This window comes from Pyxicephalus adspersus, chromosome 1 (genome assembly GCF_032062135.1).
Source record: "Pyxicephalus adspersus chromosome 1, UCB_Pads_2.0, whole genome shotgun sequence".
Classification (NCBI taxonomy): Eukaryota; Metazoa; Chordata; class Amphibia; order Anura; family Pyxicephalidae; genus Pyxicephalus; species Pyxicephalus adspersus.
The window spans coordinates 85,647,609-85,669,071 of record NC_092858.1 but is presented as its reverse complement, the minus strand read 5'-3'; the positions used below and the strand labels follow the sequence as shown (position 1 = coordinate 85,669,071).

General features: G+C 35.5%; 1 long non-coding RNA gene across 1 annotated transcript in view; it reads left to right on the top strand.

Moving 5' to 3' along the window:
• The window catches only part of LOC140334542 (uncharacterized), a 91,856-nt gene that overhangs the window by 58,561 nt on the left and 11,832 nt on the right, over positions 1-21,463 (top strand). Inside the window, exon 2 of the long non-coding RNA XR_011921586.1 lies at positions 15,917-16,014. This is a non-coding gene — a long non-coding RNA (uncharacterized lncRNA). The remainder of the gene's footprint in view (positions 1-15,916; positions 16,015-21,463) is intronic.

Sequence of the window (21,463 nt, the reverse complement as noted above, 5' to 3'; positions counted from 1 at the left end):
AAGTAGCTACATGTAACCTGATTAGCCGGTGCCTAATTTATTTATGTCATGATTTTTCAGTTGTAGTGGCGCCAAAAAGTAGTTAGAATAATTTCAGAAAATATGTCCAGCAAAAATTGCCCTAGGAGGAAAACATAAAATAACAACATAATCGCTGAAGACATGTGTGAAATACTGCAAATGAGGTAGCATATTGTGCAGTTAGATTTGTCTAACCCTCTTTGCTGTGTATCCTTGGATGGCTGTGCTCAGTTTTTGCTGTATTTGCTTCTTGTTCTATTACTAAAATGCTATTTAGACTTAGCCAGCATTTCCTGCAGGAAAGGTCATTAAATACTTTGTCCAATATGGGTTATTGCTTTGATAAGCTAAACTGTGTTTATTTTAAGGAGTTTTTCCACTATCATTACAAGTAATGAAATATATGTCTCCTTGAGAAGAAGGATTTTGTGTGAAGAATCAATAAGCCCAATTTAAGGTGTTTGCTTTAAAAAGAGAGATATTAGGTGCACCCGTGCCTATTTTTAATACATTACTAATGCTATTTTTTCTAGAAAACCTTGCCAACCTGCACATAAAATGTGTTATACTCTTGTACCTAGCCAATGAACTGCAAAGGAAAGAGTCCGTAGTATCGGGTACCCATTTTCTAGTGAATCTGTTTAGTATTAAATAGGTTTTTATTAGGAAATGATCTAAACATAATGAAACCATACCGGGTCAGTGCACACAAAACCAAACAAAGGCCTTGTATTTAAGTAGATGCTTATATAATGTAATACTGGTAACTTTTTTTACTGGTGGAACACTCTGAAGGCTGTTTCTGAAGGTCTCATCTCTGCTTAACTAATGCAGAAGTTAAGCTCCAAGACACAAGAAGTGATAATATTATAAAAGCTTGATTTAGACTGAATGGACTCACTAAAACATCTCCTAAATGAACAGTTTATTTTAAAATGTATTTGTTCCTATTTCATTGCTTATCACCTTATATTAACACTATACACTGTGAATTAAAGTATACAGTACATGTCAGGTTGCTTCCTTGCTTTATATCTGTTTTTTGTGAGGTCCCTTTTGTAGGATATTTGCTGGCCCTGTGAAATTAGCATAGTGCCAGCCACTGACAGATTGTAAACACATTTGGCCCGAACTACTATCATTGTAGACAGGACAAGATGGTAGTATGCATACACCCAGTCTGACAATTAGCACTGAAGCTATTTAACAAAGTAAGTTTGTGTCCCTGTATTGTGACCTAACTTTTCACTAACCACTCAAAAACAGTCGGGTGGTTACTGAAAAGTGATAGGTGGTGCACTCGGCTAATAGGGCCTGGGTAGAAAACTGTTAATACTATGTTGTAAGTTTTTTTTACAACACTTTGCTACTTTGTTACTGAAAGTTTTTTTTTACACACAAAAGTGTGTGAAGGCCTCCCATTCTCTCTTTCATACTTCATCCACCTTTCAGAGCAGCTCCACCTCTTGTGCCAGAAAGGGCCAGTGCTTCTCCTAGTCCCTAAACCTATACAATATTTTTTTATCATGTAAGTAACAATTGGAGGAAAGACTTGTCATCTTTGCCAACCCAAATTGTTGGGTTTAAAAGCAGTGCAGAACGAAAGGCTCAAACATAGGCAGGTGTTTAGAGGCCTAAAAACCCTCTAAAACTATATCAATTATTGTGGTCAAAGTCAGCTCTGCCAATGAATGTTATCATTAATCGCCTGGTCTTGTGCTTGTCTTAATCATGCAATAATAAAACATAGAAAATAAGGAAAGAAACCTAATGATATTTATCACCATATACAGGAAATCTTAATAGGTAGGAAATCATAATAGTGGGTCATTTTATTGCCATGGTAGTTGATCCAAGCTGTGGCCCAATGGAATAGAATATAAGATATGATAGTATGAAATCTTCTACAGACATGTATAATGTATAATTCACATCTGCATAGGCAATAGATCAAGATAGCAAGCTTCCTAATGGCTAGAATAAATAAAATGGGTTTTGAAAGCAGTCTTACTTTGTGCTGCATGCAATATTGAAAGAGTCAGAGACATCCTGCATAATGTACATTGGCTGGAGGAATAATATAGTGCTTTAAACCAATTAGGGAAATTGTTTTTGAATCCGTGTTTAGAAGAAATGTAATACATATAATCTTATGAAAGAGTAGGAAATGCTTATTGTATAGGAGACCATGAGGCCTTTTCACATATTTCATAGATAAAATAAATATATATATATATATATATATATATACACACATAAAATCACCATTAATTTGATGAATGATTATTCAATTTGCTCCTTAATCACTGATGATTGACTTTTTCAGTTGATCAAACAATTTCTTCAAAAAAGAAAGCTGCCTATGGAAAACCAATTACTTGTACCAACCAATTCACTAATTGATACAAATACTTTAGTACTGATTTTTTGTAATTAATTGGAAATGGAAATGGAAGACTCAATATCCATATCTATATTGCACATATGGATTGCTTTAATGAGCTGGAAAATTGACCTGTGTATGTCTTGTCCTAGGCATGGAGCCCAGACTTTGTTGCCTTGTTCTTCACAGTGTGCTGTGGTTCCATATGGTAACTACCTACATTACGACTGTGATCTATTGTGATCTGACTGTGATTTAATTTACAGTAGTAACTTATCCTGATTTAAAATGAAATAAACACTCATTAAAAGAGGTTATGGCCCAATTATTAGCACTGCTTTGTAGAAATAAATAATAAACAGCTAGTAACTTTCAGTAACTATCATTGCTAGATGTTTTTCTAATCCATAAAAACGCCATCTTTTGGCCAGGATTGCAAAATTCATACCCAGTACACAACTCTTTCTAGAGGTATTGCCTTAATTAGTGTAGTAAATTAGTCTCTTGTTACCCTTATGCATCCAAAAATTACAAAGAGAATGTCTACTAAGTTTCATTAAACCTTTCAACATTGAGCCAAGACCTGTTCTTGGTGTGCACAGGGGGCTGTTCATCAAAGATTACTGCCTGTCTTTCTTTCACATGTTCTAAATGATTCCGTAATGACTTCTTAATCATTACAGATTCAGTTTGTAAGGGTGAAAGGAAGAATTTAAATGCACGCTTCATGAACAAAATGCAGTTCCTTACTGATTACTCAATCTGACTTCTCAATGAACTGATTGAAAATTAGTTTCTACTTTATGTTTTAATATTTGACAAAGGGATTTGAGTCTAATGCTAGTTAATTACAACCGTAATACAAGACCTTTATTACATGCATTACAAATAACAAGAGGGCAAAGACAATAAACACATTACTGCTTTGACATTTTTAAGACACAGAGATACACTTATGTGTTAGTGCCTGGGCCTCAGTTATGTACTTGATAGGTTATATGGAATCTGGTACCACACTAAATTTCTAGGACACGAAATGTTTTTAGGATTTGGCATTTGCATGAAAGGCACAAACAATTTTGTGTTCATGCCAATCTTCTAATGGTAGAGTGGATTTTGCACAGTTTTCTGAGGTGCAGTGTCAGGATTGGTGGAAAGTTGTAACATAAGTGAAGCACCAATATGAGGAGGAATGGTGTAGATCTCTTTCGGTTAAACTAGTGCCACCAACAGCTGCCACCAACCCTCCCTGTTTTTTTTTTTTTTTACAGCAGTTCTCTCCACAGAATTCCTGGGCATGCATTTACATTGAAAATTGACTTCAACTCAAATACCAAAGCATGTAGATGAAGTCAAGAGACCAAGTATGCCTATGGAAAAGTTTTGCCACTTATGTGATTTTGACAGTGGTTCGTGCTGGAGGTGATGTTACTGCATCTTGCTTACTGAGAGGCATTTTTATTATATATTGTTCTCTGCAATTTACAGAGAATGATGTGAAAGACAAATATAATCAAGCAATTCCTTGGTAAGGTTGTCTAAATTATATGTATGCAACCTCTTTTAGAATCTTCTGGACACTTTCAGATAGTTGGCATGATAGTGATATAGCTAGTTTAAAAACAGTTTTAAGGACCTGAAACTTATTTACATAAGAGCACAGAGTATGTTATGTTATGTATTGTATTGATGATGATTCAATAAATGGGTGTATAATTTTGTTCTATCCAGGTTATTTTTAATGACTTACCAAATTACTACATTTTTTAAACGTTCAGCAATGCAATGCCGCTCTACAATAGATAAACATTTATCATGGAATACGGTTTTTCATTATTTTTTTTTTTTAGCTTTGCCTTTGGTCTTGATATTTAGGATTGTGCTCATTGACATATACAGTATGTGTGCCCTTTATGCATGACATAGAAATTACTCATTGTATGCATGCAATTTGCATGGTAAAAAACTTGGAGCAGAATCTCAGATGTAGGCAGGAAGAAAATAGCTGAATAGGCTTAGGATATACTGGAATGGATATAGACGTTAGCGTCAACGATTTGCACTGACCTTTAGGAAGATTGAAACTAGCTCTTGAAAAGCTTCAAGGAAATGATGATTATAAATCTGTTTAGATTCCGACTTTTATAATAGGGTAATACAGAACCTTATGAATCAAGTAATGACTTATTGTAAAGCTTGCAAACATGCATACGGACATATACTATTGTTGTATAGTTAATACTTTTATATAATATAAAGTAAGAAGAACTCTCTGTATATCTCCAAAGGTTATTTATGTTGCCACATCCCTATACATACTACATATACAAAAACAGAACCATTCCTTCAATGGTTAGAAAGGCAAACAAGTCTTCGAAAGAAGGGAGTTAATGTGGATACATCATAATCCAACATTTTATTTACTAATAATAAATATTTTACCAATTTGCACCATTTATAATACATCAAGCATGAATATACACTGGGAATTGTACATCAAGATTAAAAAAGGTTAGTAACCATTAAAAAAAGGCTTGTCAATCACAATTTCCTGTAGGGTGCACTGGTTTGTTATGGACGCTCATCTGCTCAGCAGCCATTTCTGATCTTTCATGTATATCCTTTCTGTTTTGTCATCAGAATGTTTCTTTTCCTTTTCCAATCTTGTAAGCTGGATCCTGTATGTATGTTCCTGCATGACATATTGACCAGTGCTTCAGCCTGCTTGATGTCTAGTATCTTTGCTAAAATCTTCTGGCAGTTTTGTAAAACCATATAGTTTCTGAAAACAACTAAGGTGTTATTTACTTGGTACTCATCCCCTGAAGAAGCGTGTACATCTGTGAAACGTGTCTGGAATATATTCATGCTTGATGTGTTTTCATTAATGTAAATTGTTATATTTTTTAATTATTTGTAAAAAAAAATTGGGGTGTTTTAATTGTCAGTTGTCTATGATGTAGCCACACTAACTCCCTACTTTTGAATCCCTTTTTTGTTTTTCTAACCATTGAAGAGTTGGTTCTATTTGTGTATAATTACTTTTGTGAGGCACCATTCTTTAAGTTTTATAATATGTTGGATCATTTCTACTTGCCAATGCTAAGTCTCTTATGACCTACTTCAATTACACCATGAAAGTTGTTTTTCATATAACTACATTGAATATGCCTATTACTGAATATGAAAAATCTGAGTAGCATCAAAAGCAATTCTTCCATTTAAAATGTAAAAGCACAGATTTTACAACCAGTTGGACAAAAAAAAGGGAAAAATAATCTAAGTGGAATTTATTTTTGCAGCATTGGCGATAATATATAAAAATCTTCTCTGCCAGTAATTTGCCAAGTCCACTTCCATGATCCAATTGACTTGATTTTGATGTGCTGATCTGTCAATTTTTTTTGTACTTAATTAAAAAGTGTTTTTTTATCACTGATACAGACACCGTGAAATTGTAAGAGCCTTTAATCGTTTAAATGTAAACTTAAAGCCCAGCCTAATTGTAATTCTGATTCTGATTTTGTTAGTGTATTGCAGTCCGATTGAATAAACAGTAGTGAATTTGTGGGTTTCATTGGCTTCAAGTAAGCACCAATGTTGTCTGTAGGGGCCCTAAGGGCTGTGTAGTAAGTTTAAAGGGGCCGCATGCAGACCCTGGGTTCCAGGGGTTAACTTCCTATTTTGTGTAGGGAATCAAAATTTCAGCTATTCATACCTCAATCCCATAGATGTTCTCTTTGCTTACTGACTTGCCCTACAGAGCTGTTTTCCTTTGTTACCAAATCATCACCACTAGCCCTGCTTCATATGTCAGGATGGTAAGGACCTGTCCATATTCCAGGGCGGTAAAAAGAGGGGAGCAGCACTAGATGTTGGGGAGCGAGAACATGAAATATATGTACAGCAATGTATTTAATATTATAATGAAGGATTCTAGCAACATACATGATAGGATTTGACATTATCACAGCAGAACTGCACAAAATTTTTATGTTCTCCGTGTGTTTGTGTTATCTCTGGGCACTCCATTTCCTCCCACATCCCAAAAAGAAAAAAACACAGAACATACTGGTAAGTCAATTGGCTTTACTCATATTGGCCATATATTATGGTAATGACATAAAACCATAGTAGTGACATTTTATTTTTCTTCTAAAGGATAGTCGGTGGCAATGCTACAAAATATGTCAGAGCTATATAAACTGCATAAATAAAGTAGTACTGGTACAGGGTGTTGGTATAGGACATTTTACACAACACATATTTTTAAAGGTTTAAGAAATGATAACACTAAGTTTGGAAAAAGGTAATGTATGAAGCAACAAGGCTGAGCCAGTGTTGTCTGAAGAAAGTCACATTAATTAGGGTCTAGAAGTTCATGGATGACTGCAAACTGCTGTAATTGAAAACAGAGTGACAGCAACGCAGAGAGCAGAGATGAATGCATAGTGGCATCCTGGCCATCATCCATCACTCAAGCAAAGAGATGCTAAAATGGAAATTCTGGCTGTTGTGCCTTTTTTCAAGTGAATTTCCTTTATTTTAAATAGGTGGTTAATTCCCAAAATGCTTAATGCTTACTGCTTATTTATATCTCTTTAAAGTTGAGCAAATATTAATCTGATGTGTTTAAGAATACATAAATAATAAACATACATAAATATTTTGATCACATTTTTAAAATATATTGTTACATTTGTTGATTAAATACATTTATCGTGAATATTTTTTATGTCCCATTGCCCATTGTTGTTAACTTTTTTAAAGATCATAGGCTATATGAGCGTTAACAGGTTGTAAACACCTAACCCTATTATACTTAAATAAATATATATTATATAAAATTTGCTGGCTGACAATACTGTTAATAATAATGTCTTGCTCACATATTTTTTGGCATTTAAGGTAATACATGGGGCATCTGCAAACAATCAACAACCAAATACATGTATATGTTTTGCTGATACTGTTTTGCATCTCTTGATGGGCATGGGAATATTATTAATAAACAGTATTTATATAGCGCCAACATATTACACAGTGCTGTACACTACACAAGTATATACTAATTTCTAATACTGTATAAACAAGTAATTTTCAAAGTCTGCCTAAAACTAGCCATACACATTTTTGATATTTTTTGTGACTGATTTGACTATTGATTTATTTAAAACTTTAAATTATTAAAAAAAATCAATCAAATAAAATCCATTTGCAATAGATATTTATGCAGAATGTCTGTTGTTCAGTTTTAGATGGATACTAGAATAGCGTAGAATAGTATTTTTCTGCTGGGATACTTATTAGCTGATGTACAGGTTAGAGTTCTTGGCTTTCCCCTATTTTATAACCATTTTATTTCTTTTCACAAACTGCCCCTTACTGAATGAAAAGAGAATTTAGTGGAGATAGGGTAGGAGTGATGAGGGTTTTACTGCCTTGCTCATCATGAAGGCAAATGAGGTAATGGCCATTATGTCATAAAAAAAAACCCAAAGCTGATGAGTCAATGAGCATCTGTATGTCCAATCTATACACATTGAGAAAGGTGTTGCTTTTAGCCACACTTTAAAAATGTTTTCTGAATATGGGCATAATCCTATGCAAAGCCACTCTTATATAGCAGAATGCCCCCTGTTTTCTGGAGACAGAAGTATTTGATTTGCCCAATTGAGGATGTGATCAATACAGTTCTATCGACCCCTAAAAATAATTGACCAGCTTAGTTCTCTGGGAACAAGTCATATAATCCTTGTGTCATGCAACAGCACACTCCAGTATTTATCATCTGCATTGATTTGTGCTGCAGTAAAAAAAATGCATCTGTACAGAAGTGCCAAAAACTTTGCTGCAGTGGCTCAGAGATCTAATGAATTCATACCAGCCAACTGATACCTATTTCTCACTCCTCTGACACCTCTGGTTTCCTTTTTTTCTTTTTTTCTCTTTCTTTTCTCAGCATCAGTAATATTGATTTCACAGCAAGAATGATTGGATGTTAATATGTACAAACATCTCACTACAGGAAGATGTGTTGCTCAAGCACTTTGCAGAGACATTTAAGTTAGCTAGCATTCAAAAGCAGATGTTCTCATGGCTTTGTTTCACAAATACTTGCAAAGGCATAATTCAACCTATTCTTTAAAAGTTCAACATGCCACAGAAGGTCAGTACCTTGATGAATATGAAAATGGAATTTAACAGGCTCAGTGCATAGAATGAATAAAATGGTGACCCTTATTAAACTATATTAATAATATGTCTGAGTTTTCTTACTAGAGAGTCTAGACAAGTGGAATGATGTGCTGTAATCGCTGTCTGCACAATGCATGTTAGAAAAATCTAGCATTTGAGCAATTACCTCAGATACTAAACTTAGCTATGAGTTCAGAAAGACAGATGTCCATAATTCTATTCATGAGCAGCTGAAATGCTACAGTGCTATACTGTACATCACTTTTGAATTGGATTATTTTACAGGATTTATTCCCTTATAGTGATTTAAAATAGTAAATTACCGATCTGGGCCAATGTTTATAATAAATCCCCCATATGAGTGTTTTATTACAGATGAAGAAAGAACAAATGTACAGAGACCTATAACTGATGATCACAAAATTGCTTGTTATATCATTGTTCTACTTTCATTACAGCTGTATTTTGAGGTTTGGTTTAACGCCATTGGTATTGTCAGTGTACTATGTAATAAAATGGGCCCCAAGTAATACAACCTCTGTGTTAAACTACAAAGATTAGCTGAAGCTTAAATTGGTCGCAAAGTGTAACTAAGTGACGTTAGGGTCACCTAAATGTTTTTTCATGAAAAAAATTCCATCTTGTTCTTTAGAAAAATACTGTTTTATTCTTTGTTTCATCATTAGGGGTGCTAATATCCCTCCTGATATTTGTATCCGTTATGGCCCCAATATTGCTGCACATCACTATTTCGGACAAGTTTACTAATGTTGACACCAGCATAAAATGCATGCCAAATACAGACTGTGGTTCCACAGCTGCTTATAGTCTCCAGTGGAAGCACATCTGACACAGTGAAAACACAGGAGAGCAAGTGGGGGATATATTGATAGAAAACAGGAAATGTCTGAACAACAAGCTTAGTGACAGGATTACCAAATTTTAATTCTTTAAAAAAAAAACTGTATACATACGGTGTAGTAAAGAATGATAAAAAGTGTATAAACAGAACACAAATAAATACATTTGTCCCCAAATATAATTTCATATTAAATATTGTTTTGTGGCATCCTACTATGTTTTATTAACCTCTCTACAGGTAACCCCGAGTGTGACTCAGGGTAGAAAAAAGTTGCTAAATGCGGTAACCCCGAGTCACACTCAGGGTAGGTAATCCTATGGGAGGTAATAGTAAATACAGCGCTTACCTGATCCACCGGCGTCCGGTGTCGTCCATCGCCGCGATCTCCGTCTTCTTTCTTCTTCTTCTGGCCGGCTTCTGCGTCCGATGAGTCACCGGGGAGTTCCCGGTTACATTGGTGCCTGTGTACGTTGCCGGCGGGATAGGGCGGAAAATTCAAAATCCATTTGTATTGCATTAAATACAAAATAACAATTGAATGCAATATATTGGATTTATATGTGTAAAAGCAGTACATTGTTTTCAAGAACATTTATTTTACAATATATATATTAGTATGAGTATAATATGTATTTTTTTTTTAAAAAATTTAAAACAATTTAAAAAAATTTTCTTTCAAATATATAGATATTTTAATTTATTCAATTTATTATTTTTACATGATTTTGTGTTTCAAACTTTATTATACTCATACTATTATAATATACTGTAAAATAAATTTCTATGAAAAACAAAGTACCGCTTTTAGACATATCAAGAAATGAACCGCTAGGGAGGTTAAATCTTTACACATTCATAAAAAATGAATTTACCATTAAAATGCATGAATCCAAATATTATTGCTTATCTCAGTAAGCATACTAACAGCATTGTTTTTACAAATAAAGGTTCAAGCATTATGTGTAAACACGCACATATAAACAATATTATAATATTGGATATTATATTACACATATACACATACATATATGCAATAATTTAATATTGTATATATGTATTATACAGAGAGCAAGGCATTTAACTGCATTGCTACATGTTTGGTATTGTTTCTTAATGAAGCCATGTACAGAATTATTTTGTATAATATTGTATGTATTATTGTTTAGGTTTTACAGGGTGTCATGGCATTTTGTCTGCATTCAGTATTAAACAGAACAAGATATTTCCATATATTGTAGACTAATATGATTTAGTACCTGTCCCTGGTCTCGTTGGCACTCTGTGTGCTTCCTTGCTGCAGTATCAGCTAACACCCTGATAGGTATTCAGAGTTGCCCATCTGACGGAAGTTTTTTAATGTTCTGCAGCCTGGCACAAAATATTTTTAACTGTAAATCCAGGAAGTCAGGAAGACACTGCTAGCAGAACAAACAGTTGCCAACTGCAACAAAAAGTTTACAGGAAATTGGAAGCAATTCATTTTCTAATTCCAGAGTATTAAAATAAAATTTCTAGACAGCTATCTTGGTGCAGGATCTAACTTTGAAGTGCAATCTTAGTATGAGAGAAATACAGAAATTGCTATTACGTGAAAATGCTAGTTTTCTTGACGTTCTTTGGCTTCAATGAATTCTAAGTCAGTGGCCCTGATTTACTAAAGCTCTCCAAGGCCGGAGAGAATACACTTTCTTCAGTGAAGCTGGGTAATCTAAAAAACCTGGAATGGATTTCTTAAAATCATTTGCTATTTGCTAGCAAATGTTTTGAATCCTGGACCAGATCCATTCCAGGTTTGCTGGATCACCCAGCTTCACTGATCAAAGTGTATTCTCCCCAGCCTTAGAGAACTTTAATAAATCAGGGCCACTGACTCTGAACAAGTATGCTGATTAAGTCAGAGTGATGTCAGAACTACTGATCTGCATACTTTTTCTGTGTCAGTGATTGTAAAACAATACTCAGGCCGCTGGATAAGCATGACTGCTAGGAAACTGGTATTTTCAGAAGAAAAGGGTCAGCAATAACAACTTCAGTACTTATGTCCTTTCAGTACAGGTGTCTTTTAATATAATAGGCCTGATTTAATAAAGCTGTCCAAGACTGGAGAAGGTACACTTTTTTCAGTGAAGCTGGGTGATCCTAAAAATCTGGAATGGATCTGATCCAGCATTGAAAACATTTGCTAACAAATAGCAAATGATTTAAAAAAAAATCCACTCCAGGTTTTCTGGATCACCCTTGTTCACTGATGAAAGTGTATCCTCTCCAGTCTTGGAGAGATTTATTAAATGGAAGCTAAAAGTGTCTATGCACACATACAGTATTTATGTCTTTTTACAGATCTGTTTTTATGTTAGGGTGCAAACCGTTATAATATTAAAGCATCTCTAATCCTTCTAAAACAAGGTGGACATGCAAAAGGGGTTTTAATAGAACAAACTTCACAATTCATATCACACTTATCAGCTAGCCTTGTTTTCAAATATGTGTAGAAGCTATGTTTCTACTTTACGGCCCCTCTGTGAAGTGTGATCCCTAACTACTCTGTAAGTGCTTCATTTTGGAACGTTTATATCAATTAAGATATTGGTGCAAGTATGCTTGAAAGCCACAAATATCTCCTTAATAGAACAGGGACAGAGCAACACAATGATTTTATGCTTTCCTTGGTTTAAAGGATTGAATGGTTGCATCAAAAGATGTATCTGTATTTTTAAGCCTTAAAACAATATTTGACTTCAGCTATAGAATTATAAATATAACAACATAAATATCAACTCAAATAATAATGCAGCTAGCTGTATTAATTTAATAGTTATTCACAATTCAATAATCTTTACATACTTCAAGCAAGGATTCATCTGGACTGATTTTATATTATTAATATTCTTGGACAAATAATTGGCTGCACAGTAACACTAATATTAATAGTGTTAATAGTGTTATGATCACATGCTGCTCTTCATACATGTTTTATGAACATTGTACAACAACGGTGTGTTTAAAAAAAAAATGAGATGCAGGTAATACTTTGGTATCCATGGATACATCTTCATTTTTACCCTGTTTGTAAAACAGCACAAAAGAACACAGTCTCAAAAAAATGTTAGTTTTTTTATATCATAGATTGATATTTATTTGTAAAAATTGTATACCATTAATAGGAATATACATAATGTTGGAGTATTTCAATCTAATGTATATCTTATGTCCATCTATATGAAAATATGTTTAGGATAGTAATATACTTTTATATGCTGTTTTTTTTATTATTCTTGTGGAAGCCTAGACATTCTTACTACTTTAAAATGCAGAGTATTGTAACATATTTACTGATAGCTTAGGTTTGTGCCATGAACCATACAATTTCTGCATTGTTGCTGATGTTGGAAGTGCAAAAAAGAGTGCTGCAGTGCCAGGTATTTATTTATTTTTTTAGCACTCTGGGTATATCTACAAAGTTACAGGTCGTGCCTGAACTTCCCCCCACATTAAACCATACTGGGACAGTTCATACCCTTTGTCACTGTAAGGCTGCATCTCATTTGGTACCTGTCAGTTGGGATGGTCTGTTTAGCTAAAACAAGGATTTTTACTTTTTACATTTTTCTTTACTTGATTATGACAAAAAATATTTAGGAACAACAAAGTAATGAAATCATCCTTCTTCAATGCCAGAAAATCTAACAAAACATGCCCACACATCATATCCAGCTAGAAGGTTTTTTGTTTGTTTTAATTTGATTTTAGCTGGGTGTAGGATGTGATTCTTTAAATGACACAAAGGTAGTCATGTATTTGATTTGCTTGCCAACATCTGAAAGTGAAATCACATCCAACACACCCTTATCTCTGCAAAGCTCAGTGGAGAAATCAAGAATCAGTCAAAGTAGACAAGGCATTTAGAAAAGCTTTAGTGTGCCCATTGTCATCAGTATACTATTGTCATCCAAGTTTAAATAGATTGAAGAAGAACATTGCAAACTTTGGGAGATTAGATGGCAACCTGCTGAACTCATTTTTTTGACTCAGACAACCTAAGACACATACTGTATAACATGCTGGTAATGATGAGTGGAATCTAGGATGCTTTCCAGCTCATATCCAACTTGTTTACCACTGCTGCTTGTCTATATTTTCTAAATGTATTCTGGTATATAGTATCATATTAGCATTAAAGCTAATGCACAATTATAGAGTACTTGACAACTGAAATACAGTTTGTGTTCCTGAAAATAGACTCCAGAGATTTAATTTTCTTCTAGTTAGGCATCATGCACAAGATTCAGAAAGGGAATAATGAGTTTGCAGCAGAACAGGGTCTGGTGAAATCAGTATTGTATATACAGCCATTCTGTTCATAATGTTTGTACATTTGTGAATCTAGTGTATTAATGGTAAATTCAATTAAATCTAAGTACTCAAAGTGAAGCTGGCCTTACATATAAGGCTATCCCCTAACAGTTGAGCTTTTTTATTGGTATAGAGAACTTCTAGGGGTAAGTCTAGGGGTGAAATCATTGTTGTCAGTGTGCCTATCCTTTGTTAGTAAACAACCCCGTTACATCCCTTCTTCCATCCCCCCCCCTGTTACATCATCCCCCCCTATATAGTAGTCATTAAGATGTCCCAGTAAATTTGATTTGCTGAGCCAGGATGATGCATGGGGAGTTCCCCGGGATACCTAGCATCATACGCTGAGCTGCATATGTGTAGCTCTGTGTTTTTTTGTTTTTTTTTTATCGTACTTAAACTTAACATTTTTACTTTACATAAAAGGGTAGACAACCATTCTATATACAGTACAAATGTTTTTTTTTTAAGTGCAATACCCTTTTGTTTTTTTTTTAAAAAAGGCTGCAGCACCGACGCATCATCGAAGAGCACAGAGCCTCCCCGGATACCTATGTCATGCATCACGGAAGGCTCTGGCTGCTCCTTCTGCGCATGCCCGAGAGCATGCGCATGCCCCAGAAGCATGCGATTTCCTAGGGGAAAGAGATGCCAATCTCATGCATGCAGAGTGAGAACGGCTCTCTTTTTTTACCCCATTTACAGGGGCTTTGTCACCCGATCTCGCACCTGCCCAGTGGAATCCCAGGACAACGTGGGACCAGATCGACGGACTGGTGCCATCAAGGGCCTTGGGGAATAAAGGTATCATTTTTTTTTGCTTTCTGCTTTAAAGCAGATAGAGAGCAGGCAGGTTAGAATGTTTTATTAACCCCCTGACCGGTAATCCTGAGTGTGGTTTGGGGTAAAAAAAAACATGCTGAAAGTGGTAACCCTGAGCCACACTGGGGGCAGCTAAAAACAATATAAAAAAATAATCTGGTCCCATCCTCTGTTGTCTTGCACGTCCGTGCCCATCCTCTGGCTGCGTCCTCTTCCTCCCATCTTTCCTTGGTGAGTGCGCTGACGTTCCCCGGGAGTTCCTGGTTGCGTTGGTGCATGCGAGGGAGTGCAAATTATTTTGTATTGGATTCAATACAAAATAACTGTACTGAATCCAACGCAAAGTAATCATTATATGATATATATATATATTATGCATGCTAATGTACAGTTATATTACAGGTTTCAATATTTTTATGCTCCCTTGTTTTAACAGATTTTTGTGTTCTTTAATTTAAAGTTTATTATTAATTTTATTAAATATTGGACAAATTTTGGTGAGTTATGCCTAAGAATTATAGGCCTACAATGTAAAAAAAATTTCCATGCAAAACAGTATACCGCTTTTGGCATAAAAATACTGACATAATTAGACCGCCAGGAAGGTTAAATAAAGGACATCGCCTGTCTTCATTGAAGAACTACCTGCACACACATTTTGCAAGCAGATTTATAGTTCAACTTTAAAAAAATAATACAACATGGATGTATTTATTAAAGTTCGTTTTACTGGTAATTTTTATAGATTACTGTTTGTGTTAGTGGTGACAGCCGCATTTTTTGCCCTAGATTTATTTCCTATCTAAAGCAGGTTTCTCAGCTTATAAAATAAGTACCTTGGTTTAAATGAGTATACACTGTAACTTTTATGTAACAATTTTGTACATAAATTGATTATTTAATAATTATTTTTGTTTATGTTTTTAAAATTATTCTGAGATAAAATTAATACATAATAAAAATACCTAAACTTTTTAGTGGGTTGGGGCTAAATAAAGCAAATGGTCAGAAGTCAATTGCTGGCATCAGTACTGTAAACATTTGTTTTTAACAGTATGTAGTTCTTCGCATTGCTATGGCATAAAACAATTAGGAACTAGATGTGTACAATTCACACAGAGTCTCTTGTATCTTGCAAGGTGTTTTTCTGTTGCTGACTCCGAGGAAGCACAGTCAATACAGTCCATCCTTGTACTTCTCACTGTTTTTTTTAATGCCCACTTCTCACTTGAACTGGTATATAAATGTTTTAAATCATCTTCTTTTCATATCCATAGGTTTTTGAAGAATATGAAGCTAACACTGAAGACAACCCAGAAAGCATGAACTGACAAGAAAGTCATTGTAAAAGTGCACCTTCCATCACCATTGCAAGGTAATTTGTGAAGTAACCTATGTTACATTTATAAAAACTTTACTGGAAGCCACAAGAGATATTCAGAAATTAATTTAAATCCACAGTTTTTCTATTTCTGTATTGTAACCTACATTCCATGTTTTGGAACAATATTTGTCTCTGTGTCTGAAGATCCCCTCCTGTATATTTTGAGCCACGTGGCTTTAATCTGGTGGTATTGTAGTGGTGAATAAAAAAACCTAACAGCACAAAATGATTATTAAGCAACAGAAAACAAATGGCAATTAGGCAGTATTTGGTTACCTACGATAAGGCTCAATTTAGACTTTATCTGCTGATAATTGAGGCATATATGTGCTACTACTATCCAGTAATATTTTATGCACAAAGAAATTACTTCTTAACCAGTCAACTTCCACCTTATTGTGTTTTTTGCAGTTCAAACTTTAAAAGGAAACCAAGAAATGTTTTTACTGACACTCTTTTTTCTATAAGCCCCTTAGATGCTCAAATGCTTATTTACTAAACAAATCTGTTTCACCTTAGCCTGTGGTCAGTTTAAATATGCAGTTGGATTCAGGGAGAATTTTTTTTTTGTGTCTTAGGTTAACTGGCTACTGTAAGCAATGCAAGGGATGTAAAAACCAAAGTTTTCTACAAGCAAACATATAATTATATATGCAGTTGGCTACCGTAATGTTCTCTTAGTAGCTGCATTCTAGCAAACCTATAGTGGTGTCGACCTCTTTATTCTTCCTTCTTGAAGGTCCATTACCCCTTCCTGCTGCTATGTAACGACGGTCTGTTAGCAGGACATGCTGTGTCATCAAGGAGGGCGGAGGGGGATGGGGTGGTTATTCACACAAAGTGCCACAATCCCCTGTGTTGACACCTTGATGCATACAGAGATACAAATCTCTTATTATTTATGCCAGCCTACTAAAGTATGTGATGGACATGGGTTCCATCTTGTCCATCACATGAGCCACTGTCCATTAATCCAGTATCCGCCAATATTGCCTTTACACATTTATGGACAGCCCTCTGGTTGCAGGGACCTGGGTACCTTTGCAATCCCTGTTCCAGCACTTGCAAGAATTTTCTGGAAGAACTTGAAGGAGCCTGAGCAAAGGTAAGTTTTTAATTACTAAAACTTATTCACAAATAATATTTTAATAAATTAGACCAGAGATCCAATTATTGAGAGCATAGGTTTTTAAAATATTTATTTTATTTTGTGGTTAATTTCATTGTTAAAATGACTTAAAATGTAAACATTTACACAGCGTAATCTTAGGGCTCAGCAACATGAGAGATTTGCTTCTGTGCTGCTGGTTTATTGAGAATTGTTGGCACTGCCATGTCATTTTACCTACTACTAGAGGTTGCACATTTGGGAACATGCACAGCATGGAGGGATGTAGTATGTAATGTCCACACCAAGCTTATGCAGCAATCCCCAAAAGTGAATAGATCCATTTCATGCTGTATTTAGGAAATTTTTGTGTTGTGTTTTCCAAAATATATATACAGGAATTCCTTACCAACGTACCTACTTAAAGACAGCTTGCACATATGGCTGGCTCTCTGGCGGGTACATTGTAAAAGAACTGTACAGCGTAAAGCAATGCAGCCTCTTCCTTTCTCCATCCCAAGAAGCCTTTCTCCTCAATCAGGATCTGCAGGCATCAGTGAACCTGTCACCTATCGTCCAATTCCTTTAACAACTAGGTTAAGTGAAGAGCATCTGTATTACTCAGTTTTATATTTCATATGCAATAGATATGTTGATATTACTGTTATATTATCGCTAATGTGAACAGTAACAACGTTCTGAGGTCAAGGAGACTTATCTATATGCATCTTGGTACTGTTGCAGAGAATCAAAAGGGTTCCAATGTTGGTAGTTAATCTTGGGCAGTGATTGGGGATTTACTACTGGTGGTTCTCACTTCAGGGTACATGAGACACTGCAGGGCTCAGGGCTAACTGCTTTATGGCTGACTATGGTCACTATAGATTTATTGGTAGATTCTGAATAGAGTTTAAAAATGTAAGAGCTTATATAGGTACTGGTTGAAATTTTAGAGCTGGCAAGTCCAACAAGATGCTGACTATGCTGTAAATGCAGCAACTGTTATTACATTTGGTACTTAGATCATATGAAGCAAGGGTGTCCAACCTATGATTTTTTGGTGGATTCTGAATAGAGTGTAAACATGTAAGAGCTTTTATAAGTACTGGTAGAAATTTTAGAGCTGGCAAGTCCAGCAGGATGCTGACTAAGATGTACATGAAGCAATTTTTATTACATTTGGTACTTAGAGCCAGGTGTCATTCAAAGGGGGAGAAACCTACCCCAGAGTGACATCATTATGACATAATCCTGCCCACTCTCCCATCGCAGATCTAAGCCTGCAATGGGAAAGTGGGTGGGTTTTGTCCAGGGACACAGCCCGCCCACTTCCGTGAGTTTGGGAACTGTACTGGGACATGGTACGCGGCTCTGGCCAGTGCGTCTCCCCAGTGGGGTCCTTCTCCTGTCCCTGCTCCGGGGTGCACTGGCCAGAGCCGCGGACCACCAAAATTTTCTTGCGGACCACCAGTGGTCAACTGATTTAGGGGACCTAATCCATCTGAATTTTTTTCTATGCTTCTGTTCATATAGTGCCAATTACCTGAATATACCTTACAATTACAATGCAATCTAACATTATAGAATGCCTTCTATGATTAATATTTTTAGATGTCCATTACCAAATCATGTTGAAAATATGGTCTCTTCTGGCAAGTTTTGTAGGTCAACAACATTGTATTTAGCATAATTCAATTTCCGGAATACATTTTTTTGTGACAGGTAATTGTGAACCTAAGTTGAACTGCAATTTTAAAATCAGGGCCTGGCTTATTAATTATAAGCATTAGGGAATTTTCACTTTGCTAAATGAATGTTTACTTACCACTGAAAATAGGGGGACGTTGTGTTCACTTTAGTTATACAATCACGGGCAAGCAGAAATATTTTACTTTTTATTTTCCCTTTTATGAATTTGGATTGTTTAGCTGAAAAAGTTGTCAATTTAATATATGTTGGAGAACTTTTTTATGGAGTTTCCATTCCTTCAAAACATGTTTTGCAGATTGCAAAGTAGGACAATGCCACAATAACTATTTCCTCTGGTATAGACACCTGAAAAATATGCAGTGTTAGTGGCATAAAAAAACAGTAGTACTGTATTATCTTAGTTACCTAGAATATCCTTGTCAGTGTGTCCAAAAGGTGCTGTCTACCACTTTTAAAATGTGTTCTTTAAGCATGACACTTTCTTTATCTGACTGGATCAAATGTGACATTAGAATTAACTCTGCTGTCTATCAACTCTGCTGTGACTATCAAGTCACACATACTGCAATGTTAATTAGTCAGTCATCCTGCCAGTGCTTGTCTTTACTAGGTCTATAAAGGTGTTTAGGAAATTGTGTTCTTGTAGTTTGCCAGCATTTCTTAACATAATTATGATTTAAACAACTGACAAAGCAAAAGCCTAAAGAGTTACCTTGTTAAAGGGTTTTGGGAATTATGGAAAAACAGTACCTGAACTGTTTAAACTGCGCCCAGATAAGAAGATGGCACAAGACTAGTCAGTAGCCCGAGTAGTGATCTGAAAACTGGTGGGGTAATATTCCAAGGGCAGCAGGGAAGGTTAAAGAGCAACATATATATGAATGAATAAATCAGAAGCACAGACAGTGTTTTGGCTGTCGATCTATTTTAAAATAAGACTGGTGTGCTCCCATAAAATGTTTCCCTTTGTGTGGCATAAAAAACAAGCTGGTACTAGTGGGGGAGGTTGGGGGGATTGGGGTAAATCAAGGGAATGCGTGTTTTGTTAGATTAGATAATCAATTTAGAAAAAAATCAGTTATGTTACATCACAGGTGTTTTTTGGGCAAAATGCCAGTCAATGCAAAAAGTAATATTATTGTTTTCCTGCTTGCTTAGTAATAGGCTCACTCAAGGCTGTGATCTGGTTGGCTGGCTCTTACTGGCCCCACCTACTCTGTTAGCTTATTGCTAGAGAGTGATTGGGAAACAAGTGACTTGAAGTGTGTGATTGTTGGCCAGCAATGGGGGCATTGGAAACTGTTATTGGTGCACAGGTGGCAAATATTAGAGCTGCTAGTTGATCTACTGGCGTTATGCTGCCCAGTTTGATCCTACCTATCTGGAGTTATTATAAAATAGGAAATATCTGCTTGGCTAAAAGGCCTTGGGGAGAGAATAAAAAAATATCAACTTTAAAAACAATCAAGATCCAAGTGATCTCAAACTAATATACCGTATTTTTCGGACCATAAGACGCACAAGGAGGAGGAGGCTCTCTGGAGGACACACACGCTGCAGCCAGCATCAAGAACACACACGCTGCAGCCAGCATAAAGGACACACACGCAGGATCAGATGTTTTATTAACGGGTAAGTGTCTTATTTTAATTTTTTTTTCAAAAATCGGGGGTGGCTTACTTAATGGGGATGTTTTAAAATCGGGGAAACACGATATATGGCTTCCTAATGAGGTGTACATATGTACAAGCACAGACTCTACTGCCTATTTAGTTATTCACAGTGTTGGTGAACTGATTTTTTTTAGTTCGTAGACATGTGCAGTTGCAGTAAGTAAGAAATACATTTTGCATTTTTTCTACGAAGCCCAGATTGTAGTTGGTAATCTCGTTTTTAACAGATATTTCATACGACCCTTCAGTGGTTGCCTCTTAATTTCTCCAAAGAAGAACATATTGTATATACAGCTGTTTCACTCTCCCTGCTGGCAAGTCCCTCTGGATCTTGCTCATTACAGCCAAGAAGACAATGGTGAGTGATTTCACTGTAATAAGAAATGAAATCACACTAATTAAGTAATCAGCTGCTCGGAAGGAAGCAGGACTATTATCCGAAGGCTAGCGCCAGTCATTAAGGAGCTTGAGGTACATGGAGTTAGCTTTGTGCATCATAAGAATGGCTATAAACACCATTTTTCCTGAAGTGCTTGAGGTAAGAATTATGAAGTAGATTAAAAAAGAGGCATTAAATCCATGCCCAATAACATTTTGTAGTTAGGAATTAATGATTAGCTAAATGTGTTAAATAAAAACCAGCAAGATTTGTGCATTTTTTATGTTAATCTAATTTTGGCATTATTCCTATTAAAATATGAGGATCAATATTAAACAAATTACTATCTATGCATAGGTTTCTTGGAAAAGTAAATAAACGTAATAAGGACTACCTCTTCCTACCCTTTTGTGTTCTCTAACAGTATACTTACCTAAAACTTGCTGTCCAGTGGATCTTCTGCAATCCCCTACTATGCATTGCTCTGACATAATTGTTTCTGTGTTCTTTTCTGGATCCATATAGAACCCTGCTTCTGCACAGCCAATAGGAAGTGTCCATATGACCCAG